The 8273-nt window shown below is 37.0% G+C and overlaps 1 non-coding gene across 1 annotated transcript; it reads left to right on the top strand.

Moving 5' to 3' along the window:
* The first annotated feature begins 527 nt into the window (after window positions 1–527).
* On the top strand, window positions 528–656 carry LOC126023226 (small nucleolar RNA SNORA51). Its single transcript, XR_007500428.1, has one exon. It is a non-coding gene; the product is annotated as a small nucleolar RNA SNORA51 (small nucleolar RNA).
* Window positions 657–8273: the final 7617 nt, after the last annotated feature.

The raw sequence follows: 8273 nt of genomic DNA, 5'->3' as shown, positions 1-8273 counted from the left end.
TGTCCGAGATAAAAACAAAAGGAAAACAAAACTTGCCTGTGAACAAAAGACAATGAAGACACAACTATCAGTATCTATGGGACACAGCAAAAGCAGCAGTGAGAGGAAAATTTATAGCTTTCTAAGCACATACCAGAAAGAAAGAAGGGGCATACCTGAATAATGTAGTGACACAGCTTATAAAACTAGAAATGATCAACAAAAGGAATCAAAAATAGGGAGACAGAGGAAATCACACAGCTTAGAGCAGAAATCAATGACTTGGAAACCAAAAAAACTATCTGAAAGATCAACAAAAGCAGAAGTTGGTTCTTCGAAAAACAAAGAATACTGTAGATCATTGGCAAAACACAAAGAAAGAGAGAACCTTGATAACCCATATTAGAAATGAAGATCACTAAAGATATTGCAGAGATTCAAGGGGTAATCACTCCACTGGTGAAGGATTATATATATATATATATATATGTATATTATATATATATTATATATATTTTATATATATATATCAAAAAAAGAAAAGATAAGGCCTCCCAATTCTTACCACAGGCTGTGTTCTTTACATTGTATAGAAAGAGGAGGTACAGTAAATGCACCCCATATACACCTTAACACAGGCCCTTTGCCTGGTCTCTATTGTGAATTGGGGGACAAAAAATGGGGTAATCAGAGACAACTTTGAGAAACTCTATGCCAATAAACATAAAAACCTAGAAGAAATGGATAAATTCTTGGACTCATAACCTTCCACGGTAGAATAAGGAGGATGTAGCATATCTAAACAACCCTATCACTATTGAGGAAATTAAAACATTAATCAAATATCTGCTCAAAAACAAAAGCCCCAGTCCACATAAATTCATTAATGAATTCTTTTAAGCCTTTCAAGAGGAGCTACTACTAACCCTGGCAAGGCTCTTTCATGAAATTAAACAAACGGGAACACTTCCAAATAACTTTTATGAAGCCAGTATCATGTTGAATAACAAAACTAGACCGAGATGCTGCCAAAAAAGTAAGTTACAGATCATTATTTCATATGAACACTGATGCAAATATCCTCAACAAAACGATGGCAAATAGGATTCAATGCCTCATCATGGTCATTCACTATGATCAAGTAGGTTTCATTCCAGAAATGCAAGGATTTTTTTTTTGGTGTGGTTTTTGGGTCACACCTGGCAGTGCTCAGGGTTATTCCTGGCTCCAGGCTCAGAAATTGCTCCTGGCAGGCACGGGAGGACCATATGGGATGCCGGGATTTGAACTGATGACCTCCTGCATGAAAGGCAAACACCTTACCTCCATGCTATCTCTCCAGCCCCGCAAGGATGGTTTAACACCCGTAAATCTATCAACATAATACACAACATCAACAAGGAAAATAAAAATCACATGATCTTATCAATAGACACAGAAAGTATTTGATGAGGACTAACACTTTTTTTTTTTTTTTTGCTTTTTCAGGCCACACCCGTTTGATGCTCAGGGGTTACTCCTGGTTAAGCGCTCAGAAATTGCCCCTGGCTTGGGGGGACCATATGGGACACCAGGGAATCAAACCATGGACCTTTTTTGGCTAGTGCTTGCAAGGCAGACACCTTACTCTAGCGCCACCTTGCCGGCCCCCCAACACACATTCTTGATTTAAAAAAAAAAAAAAAACCTCTCAGCAAGCTGGGAATGAAAGGAACCTTTCTCAATATAGGTAAGGCCATCTACCACAAGCCAATGGCAAATATTATCATCAATGGAGAAAAGCTAAAAGCCTTTACTCTAAATTTTGGTACAAGACAAGGCTGTCCTCTCTCACCACTCCTATTCAACATAATACTGGAAGTACTTGCTATAGCAATTAGGCAAGGAAGATATCAAGGGAATCCAGATAGGAAAGGAAGAAGTCAAACTCTCACTGTTTGCAGATGACATGATACCCTACCTAGAAAACCCTAAAGACTACCAAAAAGCTTCTAGAAACAATAGATTCATATAACAATGTGGCAGGCTACAAAATTAATGCACAAAAATCAATGGTCATTATACAACAATAATGATAGGGAAGAAATGGACATTAAGAAAACAACCCCATTCACATTAGTGCCACACAAACTCAAGTATCTTGGAGTCAACTTGACCAAAGATGTGAAGGAATTATACAAAAAAACTATAAATCCCTGCTCCAAGACATAAGAGAGGACAATTGGAAATGGAAACACATACCCTGCTCATAGATTGGCAGGATTAACATCATTAAAATGGATATACTCCCCAAAGCATTGTACATATTTAATGGGATCCCTCTAAAGATACCCATGACATTTTTCAAAGAAGTGGATCAAATACTTCTGAAATTCATTTGGAAAAATAAACACCTTCAAATAGCTAAAGTAAACCTTCAGAAAAGAAATATTGGAGGTATACTTTTCCCAACTTTAAACTGTATTACAAAGCAATAATTACCAATACAGCATGGTATTGGAATAAAGATAGACCCTCATATCATTTGAATAGGCTTAAGTACTCAGAGAATGTTCCCCGAACATACAATCACCTAACATTTTTTACCTCCCTCGAAGTCCTCAATCACCTAATTTTTGATAAAGGAGCAAGAAATCCTAAATGGAGCAAGGAAAGCCTATTCAACAATTGGTGCTGGCACAACTGGTTAGCTACTTTCAAAAAAGCGAACTCAGAACCCCAGCTGTCATAATTTACAAAGGTAAAATCCAAATGGATTACACACCTTGACATCAGACCTGAAACAGTAAGGTATATAAAACAACACATAGGTAAAACACTCCATGCATTGAGACTAAAGGCATCTTCAAGGATGAAACTACATTCTTCAAACAAGTGGAATCAGAGATAAACAGATGGTAATATATTAAGCTGAGAAGCTTCTGCTTCTCAAAGGTAATAGCGCCCAGGATTCAAGAGCCACCACTGATTGGGAAAAATTATTCACCCAATACCCATCAGATAAGGGGCTAATATCCAAAATATACAAGGCACTGACAGAACTTTACATGAAAAGAACATTTAATCCCATCAAAAATGGGGAGAAGAAATATAACAGACACTTTTTCAAAGAAGAAATAAAATGGCCAAATGGCACATGAAAAATGCTCCACATCAGTAATCATCAGGGAGATGCAAATCAAAACATCTCTGAGGTACTATCTCATGCCACAGAGATTGGCACACATCACAAAGAATGAGAACAAGCAGTGCTGGCGGGGATGTGGAGAGAAAGGAACTTTTATTCACTGCTGGTAGGAATGCCTTCTAGTTCAACCATTATGGAAAGGTATATGGAGATTCCTCCAAAAACTGGAAATTGAGCTCCCATACAATCCAGCTATACCACTTCTAGGGATATAACCTAGGAACACAAAAATACAATACAAAAATCCCTTCCTCACACCTATACTTATTGCAGCGCTATTTACAATAGCCAGACTCTGGAAATAACCAAGATGCCCTTCAACAGAATGGCTAAAGAAACTGTGGTACATATACACAATGGAATATTATGCAGCCATCAAGAGATATGAAGTCATAAAATTTTCCTATACATGGATACATGGAATCTATTATGCTGAGTGATATAAGTCATAGGGAGAGAGATAGACGCAACATAGTCTCACTCATCTATGGGTTTTAAGAAAAATAAAAGACATTTTTGCAATAGTTCTCAGGGACAAAAGATCAGGGCTGGAAAGTCCAGTTCACAACATGAAGCTCACCACAGAGTGATGAGTGCAGTTAGAAAAATAACTACATTGAGAACTATCATAACAAAGTGAATGAATGAGGAAAGTAGAAGCCTGTCTAGAGTAAAGGTAGGGTTGGGGAGGGGGAAGGGAGATTCGGGACAATGGCAATGGGAATGTTGCACTGGTGAGGGTACAAGTACAATCATATTTTAATCAAAGTGTTTAAATAAAAATATTAATAAAAAAGAATAAAAATTAAGAATTAAGAAAGAAATATTTCCAAAGGTCTCCGGGTAAAGGATTGGGCATGACCAGGAAAATGGGAAAGTATAAGTCAGATGATTCAATGTAGATATAAGAAAATAAGGAAAGGAGGGCCCAAGATTATTTGAAGAGCTTCTATCTTATCCAACTGGGGAAGATGAGAAAAATAAATAGCTTCTAATTTTTAGTGAAGATGCCTCCAAAGTCCATATGGTGATTGTGTCTATGGTGATTAGCTCTTTCTGAGCAATAAATGTTACATACTTGACTCATTTTAACCCATTTCATTACTTTCCTGCCTTGTGAGGTTTACTCACATTTCAGGACTTACATCAAGAGTTAGTTTCCCTGGAAAAAGAGCCTCATCCAGGTCCTCTGGCATTCAAAGCTTACACTAGCTCTTGGGCCCTGTTTGCTGACCATGGTAAGCCTTGACCTTTATCTTTTCTTTTGTGTTTCCACAACATATTGGTGTATCTGCAGTGGTGTAAGGAATATTATCTACCTTGGGAATAGAACAGTGCATGGTAAATGCAATCATGAACAGTTACGGAATCGTAAGAAAATTCTCTTAGGGAAAAAAATGTAAGCAAACAGCCAGATACAGTTTCTAATTGGGGCCATTGTCATACAGCTCATTTCACTTAAGTATAATTAAACAACCCAGATGCCCAACAACAGATGAGTGGCTAAAAAAAAAAAAAAAAAAAACTGTGTACATATACACAAAAGATAGTAGGGTAATTATACCCTGTAATAGAGATGAAGGCTGGAAGGTCCAGCCCACGATATAAAGCTTACCACAAAGAGTGATGAGTTCAGTTAGAGAAATAACTACACTGACAACTACCATGACAATGTTAGTGAATGTGAGAGCTAGAATGCCTGTCTTGAATACAGATAAGGGGTGGGGAGGAGGGAAATGGAGGGAATTGGTGGTGGGAAAGTTGCACTAGTGCAAGGGGATGTTCTTTATATATACACACATATATATACATATATATACATATATATATACATACAACTAAAATCCAACTGTAAAATACTTGTAATCATGGTGCTTAAATAAAAATATTTATTTTAAAACAAAAGGGATAACTAAATAAAAAGCAATTTCCTAAACTAAATAGCAACCCTCCAAATTAGGGCTCTCTTTTTTCTACATCCATATCAAAGTGGGAATATTCTGCACGGGGTGGGTTGGTGGGGCTGGAATTTGCCTCATTTCAAATTGAACAGAGTAGAAATGGAAGCCTGGATATTTTCAAAGAAATGATTCAGAAGTCTGAAACAGTGAAAGGAAGTGTATGAATCTGTCATAGCTTGTAACAGTGCTAACAAGTCAAAGTTAAGGCTAACAAATGAGTAGGTTCATCCAGAGGCTGGGAACACCTTAGAACTGAGTCAAACCCAAAATAGCAACTGGCTAGGCCCTGAAGACCCTATGGGAGCCTAGAGAGGTACTAGAAGTGGTGTGTGTGTGTGTGTGTGTGTGTGTGTGTGTGTGTGTGTGTGTGGTGTGCTAAAAGGAGAACTTGAAGGCTTCCATGGGCCAGTGTCATGCTCCCCTGAGAGTTACTAAGGGAAATAATCCTATAGCTTGTCTTAATAGATTGAAAAATCCAGGTTAAAAATTCTCAAGCCTGAGAATTTTTTTTGCTTTGACTTCTGTTTTGAGAATGATTCTTTGTGGGCTTGTTTTTTTGTTTAATTTTTGGCACATCCAGCCATAGTCAAAGGTTACACCTGACTCTTCACTCAGAGATCACTCCTAATGATGCTCAAAGGTTGTTCCTGACTTTGCTTTCAGGAACACCCCTGGTGGTGCTCAGGGGACCATATGTAATGCAAGGGATTGAATCTCGTTTGGCCGCATGCAATGCAAATGCCCTACCTGCTATAATATCTTTTTGACCCTTCATAGAGCAAATTATAATTGTGGCTTTACTCATAGTGCCCAAACATACATCAACAACAGAATTTATAGAATATTATGGTATATTCACGCCATGGAGTACTCAGTAACAAAAAAGATTGAACTAATGTTCAGTGCAACAACATTGGTATATTTCAACCACATTCTGGTTTATGTGACTAAATGAACAGGTTAGATACAATTTATAGCATGTATGTTTCCATTCATCTGATGTTATAGAAACATCAGGATTATAGAAAGAGAAAACAGATTAATCATTATTTCTTTTGGAAATGGGTAAATGGAGGTTCTATCTACACAGGGACAAGAAGAGGACTTTATAGGTTGATGAAATATCTCATTCATTAATTTAGGTGAAGAGTACACAACTACGTTAAAATTCAGTCTGTTTTATAAAAGTCCTGTTTTATTAAGATACAATTTACACACACATTTTAAAAGTGTACAGACTGAATATACTTTAAATGATATTTAAATCTTTAAATATATTTTTATTAGAACTACATTGTTCTTTCAGAGCAAACAATCTCAGAATTTCTTAGCCCAAATTAATAGCTTTCCCAGGTATTCTAAATCCAAGATGAACAGTGAACAGATGCATTCCATCTGTGCTCTATTGATTTTGTATACTATTTAGAAATTGGACTGCTCTGACAAATTGCTAGCTAAAGCCAGGAAAAGCATTAAGAAATTATCCTTTGTGATTTAAAATTTTTTCCTAATGATAACATCACTTGAAATGAAAAATGGCAAACAAAATAGTTTTATTCGGGGAAATATTATTCATAGCAAACAATGTAAGCAAGAAACAGAAATACATGCCATTTTTAAAATAATTTTTCAAAAACACTGATAAATAATAGCAGCAAACAATTAAAGTGCTAAGTTGCACATAATTCAGAATTCTAATTAGGCATTAATTTAGAGAATTACAATTATTGTGAATGTAGATGTAGTAAGTATCATGCTGCAATTTTAAATTTCTATCTCAGTCCACTGAATGCGTATTTGAAGACTAACATTTGATAATACTCTCATACTGAATTACTGTTTCACATGTATATGTTCTGGAAGATTCCCCTATTAAGGTGTAGAGCACAATGCTCTTCTAGAAATTTATGTTTGTTAAGATTTCTTTGTTAAATGACATTTCCTTTAATAAAGTAAAAAAAACTTTAACATTTTCAAAAAATTTATGTCATTATGGCACAATAACCATACCCCCAAATAGTTCTTTATTTTGGAGGTGGGGGACACACCTAGCAGAGCTCAGAGATTACTCCTGGCTCTGTGTTCAGAAATTACTCCTGTCAGGCTTGGGGACCATTTGAGATATCAAGGATCAACCTTACCCACTGTGCTATTGTTCTGGCTCCACTTCTTTTTATTAATCCACAGTTAACAAAATAATAACTACTACTTATTTGAAATGAAGTTCTCTGATTATCATAAGATAATCATCAAAGAAATTAACTTTAACTTTAGGCCTTTTAAAATTATTGTCCTATTAGTGATTTTAATGAACTGGTGGTCAATAACAGTTTATTGTTTTATTCTTTTTTTTGCTAAAAAATCAACTGAATTCAAAACTAGCACATTTAAAAATGATTTCCTGATTACTGAAATTTTGTTCCTTAGGGACAGTAAGACCTGTGTCTGGGTAAGAGCAGGAAAGCTCTTGTCCTAATTCCAGCCACCAAACTTGAACAGGGCCTCATTCCCAGCCTTTCCTCAGCCTCCTTATGAGTTCCAGTGCCATCACTGTTTATCTTCCCTTTGGGGCCAGCAAGGTTTGTGCCAGGGAGGGAATAGAGAACCTTATGCCTTGATCCCTTTCACCAAAAGCAGATGGAGCTGTCTTTTGGATCTTTTCCCAGCCTCCTTCTGGGTCCCAGTGCCATTGCTGAATCTTTGTTCCCTGGGGACATCAGACCTGTGTCTAGGCAGGAGCAGGGATGCTCCAGTTCTAATCCCCTCCACCAAGCTTGAATGGGGCCCTCTTTCCAGCTTTCCCTCAGCCTCCATCTGGGTTCCAGTGCCATTACTAAAACTCCATCCTTCCCTTCCTTTCCCAAACCTTTCTCCAAATGCACTAACATCCATGCAAATTCATTTCAATTTATATCATAAACTTCCTGTTAGAGTGTACCTAGCACTTATTTCCTGAAACTCCAGCACTCCAAGCCACTAAAAGCAAAGTTCAATGGGGAAGCTAAAAAAGACATCTACTGTGGAGAATATGGAGAGAAATCCCGACAAATCTCCAAGTCCACCCAAATGCCTGAACCTAATAGATGAGGATCTAAAATAAACACTTAATGGTTTAGCGATGGAAATCAAGGAGTCGCTAGCCTGAG

Source organism: Suncus etruscus, chromosome 11 (assembly GCF_024139225.1).
Source record: "Suncus etruscus isolate mSunEtr1 chromosome 11, mSunEtr1.pri.cur, whole genome shotgun sequence".
In the NCBI taxonomy this organism is placed as follows: Eukaryota; Metazoa; Chordata; class Mammalia; order Eulipotyphla; family Soricidae; genus Suncus; species Suncus etruscus.
The sequence above is the reverse complement of the archived record's forward strand: the minus strand, read 5'-3'. Positions and strand labels throughout refer to the sequence as shown.